A 16,987-nucleotide genomic window follows, 5' to 3' on the forward strand; every position below is an offset into this window, starting at 1 on the left:
TTTAGCTGACTTTGAGTCTGTGGTGTCTCCACTTGGTTCATTTCTAATCTGCATTGCGAATTGTGTTTTCAATATGCAATCAAAACCTCTCCCTGACTGACAGACTTGCACCTATATCCCCTTTTGTGGTCTTGCTAGGACTTGATGGATGCAGCATGCATTCCAAAAATGGGTGAATGTCCCATCCGTCCTTTTTAGAGTGCAGTTTATATAATCTAAATAGGGAAGATAAGACATTTGAAAAATTTTGGGGGATGTGCTGCATCTGTCACACTCTAACAAACACACAAAGAGGGATATTTAGAGATTAGTGGATGCAGGACATCTGCCAAAAATTGTCAGAAGTCCTGTTTGCCCTATTAGAGTGTATAGTCATAAATTCAAAAACGGCTAGAGGCGACTCAAGTTTAACTATTACTCATTTGTTATAAAACTATGTGGGGCATATCCATGAGATTTAAATAACTGATTGGATGTCTAATAGACCAATGGACATCCAAAAACTGGGACTGTCAAGCCATGTCCTGGATGTCTAGGCATCCTATCGTGAGTGCCTCAATGTGACCTGTCCAAGGATGACAAGACAAAAAGCACACAGGTCATATAATGTATGTTGTATTGCACCTACTTTGCTGCGCCTTCTCTGCCTGAGGTTGTGCAGTCAAGACAGAGTATGCCACTGCCAGAATCCATCTTTTCATGGGAGTTATCATACACTGTACTGTCTTCTATTGCTGTTGGACATATCCACCAAATGTAAACATTACCCATGTCCAGAGGCACAGGTCCTCCCAGAACTTCTAACTTTGCTTGCTGTAGAGTTCACGAACCTCCTTTGGGTGTAGACGTCGGGCAGTGACCCACCAGATGTCTACCTTGGCATGAGCAATGACCTTTGAAAAAAGGTTTTGCAATGGTTGGTGTTATTGGCTGGCTCTACAAATTCACAATCACACCACCTATCAACCATACAATGGACCATACAATGGTTCAAGTAATATCTGACAGTCCTCCCTAAAATGCATATTTACATAAATGTAAAATTGAAGCTAATTTTCCACTGCATAACCATCGCACTGTTGATAAATTCCAAAATTGTACTGGTACTCACACCACACCACAGGATTCTACAACATTGGTATCTATTTCAGTGGTTATGAGGATACATCGGACACAAATTAACTAAAGTCACTACTCTGGTGAAGACCTAAACTCATTTGTACGTCTTTTTCAATGCTGCTTCACTGTAAACATTTTTACAATCTAGCACCGGAGCTGCCTCGCTCTCATCCATTACTACCCTGCCCCTTCCCACTCCACATTGCTTCCTCAACTGTGTCTCTCTCAAGCACATCTAATTTTCCCTCCTATCCTCTCATTGTGATCTATTAAACAATAAATACAATTTCATTTAAATTTTTTGGAAGGACTTCAGCCTGAATTTGCTTCCAGGCTACTCTTTTTTCAAAATGTGTTTTTACGCACATATTCATTACCTTGTATATCAACTCTTCAAGATTTGCGACCTCCATGAAGGGAAAAAAAATTAATTTACAGCTGCGCGATGTCATGCAATTCTATACTTGTTCACTCACAGCATCATGACACATACATGTTTATGGAAGATGACAAATGTGCATTTAGAAGTCAATGTAATCCTGCACAACTTCTGCAAAAAAACATCAGCAAAACCAACAGGTCAAAAACACGGGAGCTATTGGCATTGCCAAAGGTTTTTATATTTTTATTTTTATACAGACCTTAGCAACCCTCTCCTCACTTCCTATTTTCCATTCGAATCCTCACCTTCTAACGCTTTATACGTATTTTCACATATAATAATTAGAATTTTTCCAGAAATGTACCTGTTTTGTTTGAGTTGTTCATGTAGGATTTGTCATTATATTTAGCATACATGAAAAAATATGTCAATAGAAGTGAACAATATATGAGGTTGCAAAATCTTTATTGTGAAATAAAGTTGAGGTGAGCAAATGAGCCAATATGCATGATAGTGGCATGTGCATGTGAAAAAAGTGTGTGTATGTGTGTGGGTGAAGGTAGTGGTAGAGATTTACAGTGCTCAGGTATACATACTTAAAGTAGTGGGGCTTGATATCTTGTTTATTTGTGTGGGTCGTGGTGACCCTGATTATGCAGTACATGTTTTCACAGAAAGAAGGTGGTGGGAGATGGTGTGGCGCCCTGCAGGTTGTTGTTGCCACCATATACACCCACAAGTGTAACTAGTGGCCCATTGACCTGGGCTCTACCTAGTTGTGGGACTGCATTTTGCCATCTTGTACTCTCCTCCAATTCGTAGATACTCCAGGGTAAAGTGAGGATTTTACTCCTGAAGCTAGTTGTTCAGGGTCTCCAGGAGGATGCTTTTGGAGGATACGAACCCCTCCATATTGGACACTCCACTTAGAGCAGTAATGCCAGGCAAAAAGTGCTACTCCCAGCCATCTCAACCTGCATGGGGTTTAAAAGGTGGTGGAGAGCTGACTTCAAAGGGTGGTGGTGTGGCGAATAGCAAATCTGAGAAACTCATTGCTCATCATGGGATTCTTCTTTTGTGACCCAGAAGTGCTACCTGGAGTTACAATTTGGTGAGAGGGTGGATCATGCACTCATCTGGGGAGTTTGTAGTAGGTGGATGGAGAAGGGAAGCCATGTATAGTGTGAACAAGCAGTTTTTTGCCTTGATCCATGTACCTATGCCCTAGATGTTGTTGTTAGTAGCTACAGACATGGTTGATGAGGGATAATACTTTAAGCCAGCAATCTCCTTGTCCTCTTTGAAGTTGTGTGTAGTGGAGATGACATCCAGCAGGTGCAGGGAGTTTTTTCCAGGGAATGTTTCTACTAGTGGTTGCAGCTTCCTTCTCACTCTTCTCTTCCATAAGTGTAGATTTACATCTGGTTCCAAATCCACACGATACCAAAGATGTTGGTCTATGGCTGTAAGAAATTGGATAACCACAAAAATTCTAAATTAACTTGTGCCTAACCCTCTGGTAGCTTGGCACAAAGCAGTCAGGGTTAACTTACGGGACGATGTGTACATTATTCATGCAGTACGCAAACAGTAATAAAGTGAAAACACAAGAAAAATTCCAACTCAATTTAGAAACATAGAGTAAATCTTAATAAATAAAATGACACCAGAATTACAAAAATCCAATAGGTATATTGGAGATATGAATTTTTAGATTTTGAATAAAAAATAGCACCAGAAAGCACAAAGCAGTAATTGTGGTTATCTGGTCGAGTTAGACCTGGTCAAAGTCAAAAGTTAAGGCCAACCATGATGGAGCAGGTGTCTGAAACAGGGTCCAGGTTTATTCCAGTGAAACGTTTACCTTCAGACTTACAAACATTCATAGAAAAAAAGTGATCATTGATGAGTCGTTGACGAGGCAGGCAGAAAGCTGGATCTCAATACGGGCTCAATAATGGTGGTTTGCTATCCAGAGTCAGTCGAGATGAAGGTCTCTTGGTTTGGAATTTGTAACTTTTCTGGAAGTCAGATTTCCTTCACCGAGGTAAACTAGAAAGTTCAGTCCTACTAGCAACTGGGCATCAATGTCTTTGGCTCAACAGCGATTCCTCTCGCCAGCTGGTACTCTGGCGGAAAAGTTGTAAAAAAGTTTCTAAGTCCCAGATTTTTTAGTTCAGACAGCAGAAGTGTACTGTTACACCATCCAAGGATTCAAGATTTGGGGGGGGGTCAGCACTTAGGGGTTATTAATCACTGCAACAGAGGCCAGCAGAAGGGCCCAGGGTGAGTCCCATTTGAAATTGTCAGCTGGGCGGTTGTAGAGAAGGAGGCTGTTAGACTTGGCATCCTTGGCATAATCTCCCCTAACTTTTTGCCTCTGTTTTCCAGGTTGTGGATGTGTGCTGGACTCTGTTTTTGCAGATTTTCTTACTCTGGGCACTTTACCACTGCTATCCAGTGCTAAAGAGCAAGTGCTCCTTTATTTAATGTGTATGTAATTGGATCTCCATGATTGGCATATTTGATTTACTGGTAAGTCCCTATTACAGTGCACTAGAGGTGTCCAGGGCCTGCAAATCAAATGTCACTAGTTGGCCTGCAGCACTGGTTGTGCCACCCACATTAGTAGCTCTGTAATCATGTCTCAGACCTGCCACTGCAGTGTCTGTGTGTGCAGTTTTAAACTGCCAATTCGACTTATCAAATGTACCCACTTGCCAGGCCTAAACCTTCCATTTTCTTACATGTAAAACACCCCTAAGGTAGGCCCTAGGTAGCCCCACGGGCAGGGTGAAGTGTATGTTTAAAGAAGGACATATGCTAATGTGTTTTATATGTCCTAACAGTGAAATACTGCTAAATTCGGTTTTCACTGTTGCAAGGCCTATCCCTCTCATAGGTTAACATGGGGGCTGCCTTTAAATATGATTAAAGCATAGATTCCCTTTGGGGTTGATAGACATGTGGAGTTTGGGGTCTCTGAGCTCACAATTTAAAAATACATCTTTTTGTAAAGTTGTTTTTTAGACTGTGTGTTTGAAAATGCCACCTTCAGAAAGTGAGCATTTTCTTGCTTAAACCTGCCTATTTGTGGATTCCCTGTTAGGGTCAGTTTGACAGTTGGGCTGTATGCACCTCTCTCTAGAGAGTGACACAAAGGGAGCTGGGATGTAGCCTGCATATTCTGATGAGCCATCTGTGCTAGGAGGGAGGGGAGCAGTGGTGACTTACACCTGTAAGGGCTGTGTCCGCCCTCACACAATGCAGTCTCCAACCCCCTGGTGAGTGTCTGTGGCCTGACCTGGGCAAGGCAGGTTTCCACATTCAATAGAGACTTTGCTTTGAAGTAAGCCTACTTCAAAGGCCAAAATGGGTATAAGAAGGGCACCCAAAACCACAGACTTTAGATCACTTCTGGACATCAAGAGGAAACTCTGCCTTGAGAAGAGCTGAAGAGCTTAGGAGAAGTGCTGCCCTGCCTGTGACTGTGCTTTGTGGCGCTATCCTGCAGTTGCTGCATCTGCCTGGTGAAAGGGGACAAATACTGGACTTTGTTGTGCATTCCTGCTTGTGAAGAAATCTCCAAGGGCTTGTCCTGAGCTTGCCTCCTGTTGTTGAAGTCTCAGGGCCATCAAAGACTTCCCCTGTCAGCACCTGGACTCTCTGCGGAGACTCCTGCCCTGCCAAGTGGTGCCCTATCCAGTTACTGGGGCCTTGACAGGTGAAGTGGCAGGTCAAGATTGAATATCCACGCACTGGCCACCATGTGGGGAAATTTTCGATGTAATCTCCGAGACGGGGCTGAACAAAATGATGCGCTGGCAGCTCTGCGGCTGAAATGGACGCAGCGCTTGCAGCACAGCTGGAACATCGAAGCTCGCGGTTGGAGAAACAATGTGCTGCATCACTAACAGAGGCTGGTAACGTCGCAACACACACAGCGCGGTTTTGCTATCACCGTGCAGCAGAATTTTCAACGTAAAACTTGCTGTGGTTGGAAAAATGACACAATGCCTGCCCGGACCTGAGTGCTGCCCGTATTGACGCATCACTGTCCTGCAGAGATGAAAACCGGCGCACGCCGACCCGACCGGAGAAGGCGAAATAATGTACGATCTTGCTTGCGGGTGAGTAATCAACGCACCGCTTACCTTTTTGGATGCATACTCGCCCATGCATGTTATTTTGACGCTACCCAGGTACTTTTCAACACTAACAGTGTTTTACCTGTTTACAAAAGGATTTAAGACTCTTTTGCTTTTAAAATTAATAACTTGACTTGCCTATGTTGTATTTTTGTCGTTTAGGTCTTGTTTTGGTTAGATTAATATTTCCTATCTTTCTAAACCTGTGTTGTGTCATTTTGTAGTGTTTTCATTAAGTTACTGTGTGTGTTGGTACAAATACTTTACACCTAGAACTCTGAAGTTAAGCCTGCCTGCTCATGCCAACCTACCAAGGGGGTGAGTGGGGGTTAGCTGAGGGTGATTATCCTTCACCTTGACTAGAGTGAGGGTCCTTGCTTGCACAGGGGGTAACCTGGCTGCCAACCAAAGAACTCATTTGTAACATTGGTAAACAGCGGTTGGGATTAGACATATTTGTACTTGACCTACAGTGATTAAGTGTACACTACTGTTTTCAGTGCAGACTGCTACGTGACCACACACTAGTTGTCTTGTGGTTTTTGCTTTTTCTCTTGTGGGATTCTTTTTGGTCTACTTCCCTATTTTTGCTGATCCCTTGATTGACTTTTCTTGAACTTCATTGGGAACTTGTTTTGCTGCCTTTGGAACTTTGCACTTTGTTGACTTTCTTTTCTTCATGTCTCAATCTGGAAATGCCTCAGCTGGATCTGCTTTTGACCTAGGGAAACTAGAGAGCTATATAGTGTGGCTCAGTTGAAGCAGTTCTGTAAAGATTTTGCCTGTCCCATTAAGGGCTCCACCAAGAAGAAGGAGCTGCAAAAGGCGCTGAAGGCCTGGGTGACAGCCAAAGAAGCTGAGGGGCACACAGAGGAGGAGGAGGAGGATGAGGAGGAGGAAGTGCACTCCATCCATAATGGTATAGTGGGTCGGCCTGTTATGTCCAGGGAGAGAGTCTCCAGGGCAGGTAGCAGTGTATCATCCAAGGGTCTGACCCCTGAAGAGTTACAGGACAGACAGGCAGAGCGAGAGTACCAATTGGAGCTGGAGAGGCTCAAGCTCAAGATGGAGAGGGACAGGGAGGACATAAGGATGCCATTGTGGAAAAGACGATACTGCTGCCTCATGAGATTAGCTTGATGGAGCTAAACCAAAGGAGCCAGTCCAATAGAGATGGTGGCAGCAACAGCACAGTGCAGCCTGAGAGAAGGGTACACATTCCAAAAGACCTAGTGAAGGATTACAGGAGGGAGGATGACATATACTTGTGGTTCAAGGGGTATGAGTCTGTCCTCCACAGCAATCTGGTCCCTGAAGCTTATTGGGGGGAAGGTCTGTGGAAGCACTTTGAGGTAGAGTGGAAGGATACTCTGACATCCTTAGGGGATTCTGAGGGGCTTGCCTATTCTATCATAAAGGTCTCTACCTCATTTATAATCTAGGTAGGTTTTAGTTGTTGGGTGTCTCTCTCTCTCTCTTTTTCTCTACAAGGATGCTTAGGCCCTCATTTGGACCTCTGTGGTCTTTTTTCAAAACCGCTGAGGTTCCGCCGGGCCGAAGACCGCCAGTGCAGGCAGCCTCCCGCCAAGCGTATTATGACTGCTAGCAGCCCTCTGCCCTTTTTTGGACAGAGAGACGCCAGCAGCCATACTGGCGGTCGGCCGTGAAGTGGAGGCTGCTCCACCTCCACCGCCACGTCATCAGAACACCCCCCACCGAATCACAACCCAGGATTCAGCGTGGTGGTGTTCTGGTGACGGGGTGCTGGCGGCGGAGCAGCCCCCATGGATCCCGTTCTCTCCCGGAGGATCACCGGAACAGGTAAGGTGATCGTCCGTTAGGGGAGGGCGGTGGGGGGTGTTGTGTGTTGTGTGCGTGCATGGGGGTGTTCATGTGAGTGTGTAGTGGAGTTGTGTGAATGCGTGTCTGCATGCGGTGGGTGTATTGTGTGTATGGGAAATGTGATGAATGTCTGTGTGCATGTGTGCATTTATATGTGCATAATTAGGAGGAGGGTCGTGGGTGTTGGTGGAGGACTCTGGTGAGGGGGAGGGGAGAGACCCCAATCAGTGCCAGGGAACGTATTCCCTGGCACTGATAAAGCCTAACGCCATGGATTTTGTGGCGGTACAAAACCCCACGACATCCATGTTGGTATGTGGGGTCCTGGTGCCGCCGGTGGTCTAGTGACGGCCACCGGTCTGGAGTCTGAAGTCTCCAGTCCATCGGTCGTTACCACCCTGGCAGTCGGAGTGTAGAAGTGGCAGTTTGGCATGGCAGTAACCGCCATGCCCGTAATTCCATTTTTTTTTCCGCTGGCCTGTTGCCGGTATTACCACCACTTTTACTCCGACCGCCAGGGTTGGAATGAGGGCCTTAGTGTTGAACTACAACATGATTCTCATAATTTCCAATTCACCTTTATCGCTGTCCTTACTCACGCTATGGGTGTTTTGGCTGTAGTATGCAGGTAGTCAGGAGGTATATCTCTCCCTGACCTTCTTCTTTTCTATTCACATTTACTACATCTCACACATGTATTCTATGCACAACCATCTCAACACTAAACTTACGGTCACCTCTGTCATCTCTGAGTCCTGTTATACCTATAATAACATCCTTATTATATGTTCTCACTATGTATGGTACTGTTATGTTTATTCTTTCTGTTTAGTTGTATGAATACCAAGTTTACTTATGTATGCTATGTCTCCTACAGCCTTGAAAAAGTCACTATGTGATGAAACACGTGTTGGCTGTGTTTTAATATACATATATGCCAAAGGCTACCCCTATATATGGCCTATGATTGATCCAACTACAGGAAATAGCTGTTGACCCAAATACATTTTCAACAGAACATGAAAGAAGGACTACTTTTTCTTCACCGTCTGACCTCTTACATCAGATGTTACATGTGTGCTTATAACTATATGTGTTTGTGACTGCTGTGGTCTGGGCTGTATTACTCTATCATGAAGGATGCCCTACTCACAAGATAAGGTCTCACCCTTGAGCAGTATAAGGAAAAGTTCAGGTCCTATAAGAGGAAGGAATCCAAAACATGGTTGGAGTGTGTTGATTCGTTCTGCAGGTCAGTGGATGGTTGGGTGAAGGGCAGTAAGGTACCAACATATGAGGGGCTTTACAATTTGATTGCTCGGGAGAACTTGTACAGTTTATGTTTTCCAGAGCTGAGCCAGCACCTAATTGACAGCAAGCTGACTGATCCCAGGAAGCTTGTACAGGAAGTGGACCGCTGGGAGAGCACCAGGGTCCAAAAGAGGTATGGGGGGAACCAACACCAAGGGTGGGCAGGGTCCCTCTCAGAACAAAGGGGGGGGGGTAAAGGTAAACAGGGGGAGTTATCTAAAGGGCCCAATCTGATTCCCAAGGAAAGGATTCCCAGCCGCCCAGTGAGAATAAGCCATGGTTCTCCAAAGAGAAACCAGTGGCAGAGGGTCCCCCATGTAAGTGTTATGCATGTGACCAAGTGGGTCATGTGAGGGGGGACCCCAAACGGCACCCACTGGTGCGCAGTCCCAGGGTTTGGCTGGTGTAGTGCTTGGGGAGGAGTTGGTTCCATGTGGGTGGAAGCCAGCTGAGATGACCCTTGTCTTACTAGGGGACAGTGAGATGGTCCAGAGAACCCTAGTGCCTGAGAACACTAAGAAGTACAAGTAGTGGGTGACCATCAATGGACAGAGGGTGGAGGCTCTGAGAGACACAGGAGCCAGTGTGACTACAGTGAGGAGTCACCTGGTGTCTGAAGAGCAGATTGATCTCTATGTACTTCACCATGTAGTTGCAGTGGACAACTCAGAGCACCTATGTAGAGTGGCACAGTTTCCCTTTGAATGGGGGGGTCTTAGGTTCCTTGAATGTAGCTGTGAGTTCAACTATGCCTGTAGGTTGTTTGCTTGGCAATGACCTGGAGGATTCCCCTTTGAAGGAGGTGGAACAAAGGTCACACTTGGAGATGTTGGGTCTGCCTGGGTGGGTATGCGTATCTACCAGGTCAATGGCAGCCCGTCAGGGTGGTCAAGAGCCCCTGGAGCCTGAAACAGTGGCTCAGGAGACTGACAAAAAGAGGAAGTGCAGGGGGCACGGAAACCAGCCCCGGAAGTTCCCACTGTCCGGGAGGAGGCAGAGCCTGAGGGTGACGCCCCGGAGCCTACAGGGGAACAGGTAGCTGAACTGGTTGATGTCCCTGAGCTGTCGCAGTGCAGCAGGAAGGGGGGCCCACCAGGGAAGCATTCTGTGCAGCACAGAAGACATGCCCTACTCTGGAAGGTTTGCGGCAGCAGGCTGCAGACCAGGCGGTTGGCAAGGAGCCAGGATCTCCCCTGATCTACTGGGAGAACAACCTCCTGTATAGGGAGCCTAAGGGTCCTGAGCCTTGGTCAGCCCATGTGTTGGTGGTTCCGCAGTGCTTCACGCCCTTCCTACTGGGGTTGGCTCATGATGTGCCTTTAGATGGACATTTCGGGCAGGACAAGACCTTTGGGAGGCTTTGTCACCCACTTCTACTGGCCCCTAATGTGCAGGCACTCAGATGCTCATTGTAGGTCTTGCCAAACTTGTCAAGCAAGTGGCAAGAGTGGGGAGATATGTAAGGCTCCCCTCCAACCGTTTTCTGTTGTTAGTACCCCCTTTGAAAGAGTTGGTATTGACATTGTGGGGCCTCTGGATCCCAAGACAGCCATGGGCAACAGGTTCATCCTGGTCTTGGTGGACCATGCCATCCGGTACCCAGAAGCCAATCCCCTAAGATCAATCACTTTCCCTGTGGTGGGTCTTGCATTGATGGGGGTTATTTACCCGACTGGCGTTCCCCAAGAAAGTGGTATCTGATAGGGGTACCAACTTCATATCTACATATATGAAGTCTCTGTGGAAGGAGTGTGGGGTAACCTACAAGTTCACCACACCTTACTACCCCCAAAGCAATGGTCTGGTTGGGAGATTCAACCGCACCTTGAAAGGCATGATTATAGGCCTGTAAGAGCCCTTAAGCAGAAGTGGGACGTCCTCTTGCCATGCCTTCTGTTTGCTTACAGGGAGGTGCTTCTGTTGTGTAGCCATTTTAGCTATAGCTCCATGCACGGTATTTTAACACACTAGGCCAAGCTGCTGTGCACTCTTACCTAGATATATTTTAATCGACTTTATTTTGTCATTGTTCCAATTGCCACTTTTATGGTCTTGTTTTATTTTCTGTTTATCTAACTGTTTTTGCCTAGGACAGCACTCTGTTCTAAAACAAGACATTCTTGCTCATTCTATTCTTCTTCCAAGGCTACCGAAAGGTACATTGCCATTGAAAGTGGCATAAGTTTAGTCTCTGACATTCATAGAAAATACACATCCTTATGTAGGAACATTTTCTCAGAACATCAGCTGTTTTATTATAAAAACACTTCTCTGTCCCTTACACGTTAGAGGGAGATTCCAGCCAGAGAACCATGACTGTATGCTGATTGCCGAATGCTTCGCTACAGCTGCTTTGCAGACCTCAGGTCTTTGCTCAGGTATGGGGGATGATGTCTTCCCAGTGGAACCTGAAGGGCAGAATTAGAGCTTAACACGCTGTGCTCTATCATAGCCTAGGTAGGAATTAGTCTATTGACTGTAGTGACAATATGGTAGCGTTATTCTTATGCTTCACTCTCCTTGTCACAATTTTAATATTGTCATGCTGTGCCATCCTGGTTATTGCAGCTCACGCTTTGCTATCTAAGATGCAGTTGCTTTACTAAAATCATTATTGAAACATATAATGCCTCTGTTTGACAAATGTAACTGAGAGAAACAGATGAGACCTGAGTGACCACGGCTTCCCTGAGAAACCAATTATGTCATGTGCTCGGCTGCCCAGTCATCCCTGCCTTCAGATAGAGATGAGGCACTGCTAGTTAGCCGGAGCAAAACCCGGATTCGAGCGACAGGTGTCACCTGAAGTGGGTTAGACTTAGTCTCCAACACACGGGCGATTCTGCCGCTCAAAAATCAGTAGTCTCATTAGAATAATGACAGCCTACCTGACACCTCAAAAGGAGCTTAGGTTTAGTCCCTTTGAGCTGATCTATGGCCACTCTGTGAGGAGACCTTTAAGTCTGGTGAAGGAGGCTTTGGAAAACGCTCCTAGAACCCACCCCCCCTAGGATGTAATTAGCTACATGCTGGCTCTGAGAAACCAGACTGCGCGCTTCAGGAGTCTCGCACAGGAAAACTTGGAAGCAAGCCAGGAGGCTATAAAACTGTGGTATGACCGGAATGCCACTCTGGTAGAGTTCTAACCTGGTCAAAAAGCGTGGGTGATGGCACCAGTGAAGCCTAGGGTACTCCAAGACAAGTGGACTGGGCCTTTTGAGGTGGTGGGGTGCAAGAATGAAGTCACCTTCCTGGTGGACTTGCAGACTCCCAGGAACCCTTTAAGGGTCCTGAATGTTCCTCGACTCAAGCAACACTTTGAGCAGACTGAACTGTCCATGCTCCTTCAAACAGATGATGGGGTGAAGGAGGAGAGTGAGCCACTTCCCGACCTCCTGTCTGCAGGAAAGAAAGATGGGTCTGTGGAGGGAGTGATCCTCTCCCCCTCCCTGGCTGCAAAGCAGCAGAGGGACTGTCGCCAGGTATTGGGACAGTTCGCCTTTCTCTTTTCCTTGATCCCAGGGGTCACACACATGATGTGGACACTGGGGACAGTACACCCATTAAACAAAAAGTTTACAGGCTCAAGGTCAGGGCTTGAATTAAGGATGAGGTATCCAAGATGTTAACCCTAGGGGTTATTGAGCATTCCAGTAGTCCTTAGGCCAGCCCTGTGATATTGGTCCCAAAGGCTGCTGCACCTGGTGCCACTCCAGAACTCAGGTTCTGTGTGGACTACTGGGGTCTCAATGCAGTCAGCAAGACTGACGCCCACCCCATCCCCGAGCTGATGAGCTCATAGATTGTTTGGGAGCTGCCACCTACCTCATCATGTTTGATGTAACATCTGGGTATTGGCAGATTTCCTTGACTGAGGGGGCCCAGGAGAGGTCTGCATTTTCTACCCCAGATGGGGACTTTCAATTTAAAGTGATGCCATTTGGGATAAAAAATGCCCCTGCCATCTTTCAGAGGTTGATCACCAGGTGTTGGCTGGGCTGGAGTTCAGTGACACCTACCTGGATGACATTGCTGTTTTTAGTTACACATAGGAGGAACATCTGCAACACCTCTGTAGAGTGTTGGAGGCCCTGCAAAAGGCATGCCTCACTATGAAGGCAAGCAAGTGCCAAATAGGGCAGGGTTCTGTGGTGTACTTGGGGCACCAGGTAGGGCGTGGCCAGGTGGCACCCCTACAGCCAAACATTGACACCATTCTGGCTTGGGAACCTCCCAAAACCCAGACTGAGGTGAGAGCCTTTTTAGGTCTCACTGGCTACTACATGGCGTTTGTCAAGGGGTATGGTACCATTGTTACACCCTTGACTGAGCTGACTTCTAAGAAACAACCAAAGAAAGTGATCTGGACAGAGGCTTGCCAGAACGCTTTTGATGCCCTGAAGGCTGCCATGTGCACAGCACCTGTGCTGAAGGCACCTGACTACTCCAACGAGTTTGTTGTGCAAACAGACACCTCAGAGCATTGTGTTGGAGCACTACTCTCACAGATTAATGAAAAGGGCCTAGATCAATCTGGAGCCTTCATTAGCAGAAGGTTACTTCCCAGGGAACGTAGGTGGAGTGCCATAGAACATGAAGCTTTTGCTATGGTCTGGGTGCTGAAGAAGCTAAGACCCTACTTGTTTGGTACTCAATTTCGGGTTCAGACCGACCACAGGCCCCTCAGATGATTAATTTGGATGATGGGTGAGAATCCAAAACTGTTGAGGTGGTCCTTTTCCCTACAGGGGAATGGACATTACAGTGGAACACCGCCCTGGTACTGAACACGCCAGTGCTGATAGTTTGTCCAGATTCTTACGCCTTAGTGATGAAAACTCCCATGAGGTTGGGTAGTTGCTCCCCACTTTCAGCTGGGGGGGGATACATGTTAGACTTGGCATCCTTGGCATGGTCATTCCTAACATTTTGCCTCCGTTTCCCAGGTTGTTGATGTGTGCTGGACTCTGTTTTGTTACTCTGGGCACTTTACCACTGCTATCAAGTGCTAAAGTGCATGTGCTCCTGTATAAAATGTGTATGTAATTAGATCTCCATAATTGGCATATGTTACTACTGGGCCTGCAGCACTGGTTGTGCCACCCACATTAGTATCTCTGTAATCATGTCTCAGACCTGCCACTGCAGGGTCTGTGTGTGCAGTTTTAAACTGCCAATTTGATTTATCAAATGTACCCACTTGCCCGACCTAAACCTTCCCTTTTCTTACTGTAAGACACCCCTAAGGTAGGCTCTAGGTACTCCAATGGGCAGGGTGCAGTGTATGTTTAAGGAAGGAAATGTGCTAATGTGTTTTATATGTCCTAACAGCGAAATACTGCTAAATTCGTTTTTCACTGTTGCAAGCCTATCCCTCTCATAGGTTAACATGGGGGCTGCCTTTAAATGTGATTAAACCGTAGATTCCCTTTGAGAGCAGATAGACGTGTGGAGTTTGGGGTCTCTGAGCTCACAATTTAAAAATATATCTTTTAGTAAAGTTGATTTAAAGATTGTGTGTTTGAAAATGCCACTTTTTTTTCTTAAACCATTCTGTGACTGCCTGTTGGCGGATTCCCTGTCTGGGTCAGTTTGACAGCTGGGCTATTTGCACCTCTCTCTTGACAGTGACACAAAGGGAGCTGGGGTGTAGCCTGCATATCCTGATGAGCCACCTGTGCTATGAGGGTGGGGAGGAGTGGTCACGTTCACCTGAAAGGGCTGTGCCTGCCCTCACACAATGCAGTCTCCAACCCACTGGTGTGTGTCTGGGGCCTGGCCTGGGCAAGGCAGGATTTCCCAAACAAGAGAGACTTTCCTTTGAAGTAAGTCTACTTCAAAGGCCAAAATGGGTATAAGAAGGGCACCCAAAACCACAGACTTTAGATCACTTCTGGACATCAAGAGGAACCTCTGCCTGGAGAAGAGCTGAAGAGCTGAGGAGAAGTGCTGCCCTGCTCTGACTGTGCTTTGTGGAGATATCCTGCAGTTGCTGATTCTGCCTGGTTAAAGGGGACAAAGACTGGACTTTGTTGTGCATTCCTGCTTGTGACGAAATCTCCAAGGGCTTGTCCTGAGCTTGCCTCCTGTAATTGAAGTCTCAGGGCCATCAAAGACTTCCCCTGCCAGTACCTGGACACTCTGCTGAGACTCCTGCCCTGCCAAGTGGTGCCCTATCCAGTTCCTGGGGCCTTGACAGGTGAAGCTGGCAGATCAAGATTGAAAATCCACGCACCGACCGCCATGCAGGGAAAAATCCAACGCAACCTACAACACACGGCTGAACAAAACGAAGCGCCGCCGACTCCTTCGGCTAAATTCAATGCTGCGTTTGCAGCGCGGCTGGAAGACCAATGCTCATGGCTGGAGAACCAACGCGTTGCATCGCTAACGGAAGCTGGTAATGTCGCAACCCACAGCACGGTTTTGCTATGACTGTGCAGCAGGATTTTCAACACAAACCTTGCTGGGTGCGGAAAAACAACGCAATGCTTGCCCGGACCCGAGTGCTGCCTGGATCGACACATCACTCTCCTGCGGAGAGGAAAACCGATGCACACCGACCCAACCGGAGAAGGTAAAATGACGCACAATAGGGCTTGCTGATGAGAAATCAACGCACCCCTTTCCCTTTTCAATGCACACTCACCAGTGCATGTTATTTCTACGCTACCCAGGTACTTTTCAGCGCTAACAGTGTTTTACCTGTTTACAAAAGGATTTAAGATTCTTTTGCTTTTAGAATTAATAACTTGACTTGTGTATGTTGGGTGTTTGTCATTTTGGTCTTGTTTTGTTTAGATAAGTATTTCCTATTCCTGTGTTGTGTCATTTTGTAGTATTTTCATTAAGTTACTGTGTGTGTTGGTAACAATACTTTACACCTAGAACTCTGAAATAAAGCCTGCCTGCTCGTGCCAAGCTACCAAGGGCGTGAGCAGGGGTTAGCTGAGGGTGATTCTCCTTTACCCTGACTAGAGGGAGGGTCCTTGCTTGGACAGGGGTAACCTGACTGCCAACCAAAGACCCCATTTCTAACAGAGGCCCATAGTTGCTTATTATGTCCCTGTTGAACAAACTGGGGGTCACTCGACTGATCCTTGGTGTCATTGAGTTCAAGGAAAGCAGGTTCAGTCTTCAGATTCTTCAGGGTCTTCAGACAGCAGAGCAGTCTTACTCTTGATTTTCCACAGTTCCAGGAGTGTTGTAAGGAGGTTACTGGGGTGCCACATTTTTGCCAATGCCAGCCATGGGTGGGGTAAACTCTTGGCCACTCTCTACCCAGTGGGGTAAAATATCCCTAGGGTGACCCCGCTCACTTTTGGAGCACTTCCTGTGTGTTTTACTGTATGGCATCCCACAGTACCCCTCTTTCCCTAAAACCAACATGATAAAACAATTACCTTGCCTGAGCTCCCTGTGAAGTGTGGCTATGGAAGTCAGCAAACTTTCTCTTATCACTCCCAACTACTTGTGAGCCAGCTTCCCCTCCCAATAGGTTTGAATCAAAGCTGGTTAACAAGACAAAGGGGGAGGCAGCCTAGGAGTGAAAAGAATATGCCAGTGACAGAGTAAGCATTTTTTGAAGCTCAGGAAGGGGTTTAGTACAGACCCACACCATCCTTCTTAAGGAGGAAAATACCTCTCCCTTCACCCAAGTCCTTTGTTCACTGTCTGGATACAATCCACATCTCACGATAGGGGAGACATCAGCAGCCAGGTGACCCGGGACAGTGGCATAAAGGCCCATTTGGCTTAGGCAGGAAAATGCCAACTTTCTACAAGTGACATTTTCAGAATAGTAACGTAAAGGGGCATTTCTCAATTAGTAAGTTAAAATCTGACTTGAGCATGACATTGGATTTTAAATTACTGTTAAAACAAATAATTGAATAATTTTTCTAGCTTCTCCCAAACTCAAACTAAGGACTATAAGTTATTATAATGTGACCCAATGTTTCATATGGGAGAGCCAGCCTAGCCATAGTGAAAAAGGATTTCGAAGGTTGTTCACTAACAGGACATTCAAAGCATTACGTATACATGTTCCGCTTTTTCTATAACATGTACCTTGCTTTTGTAAAATGTCTCTCCCTGATGGGTCACCCCAAACTTTATGCCTTCCTCCTCTTCTTTTTGATGACCTCCTTTTTTGTTGGATTTAGGATTCTGTGTACTTTATCAC

This window comes from Pleurodeles waltl, chromosome 8 (genome assembly GCF_031143425.1).
Source record: "Pleurodeles waltl isolate 20211129_DDA chromosome 8, aPleWal1.hap1.20221129, whole genome shotgun sequence".
Classification (NCBI taxonomy): domain Eukaryota; kingdom Metazoa; phylum Chordata; class Amphibia; order Caudata; family Salamandridae; genus Pleurodeles; species Pleurodeles waltl.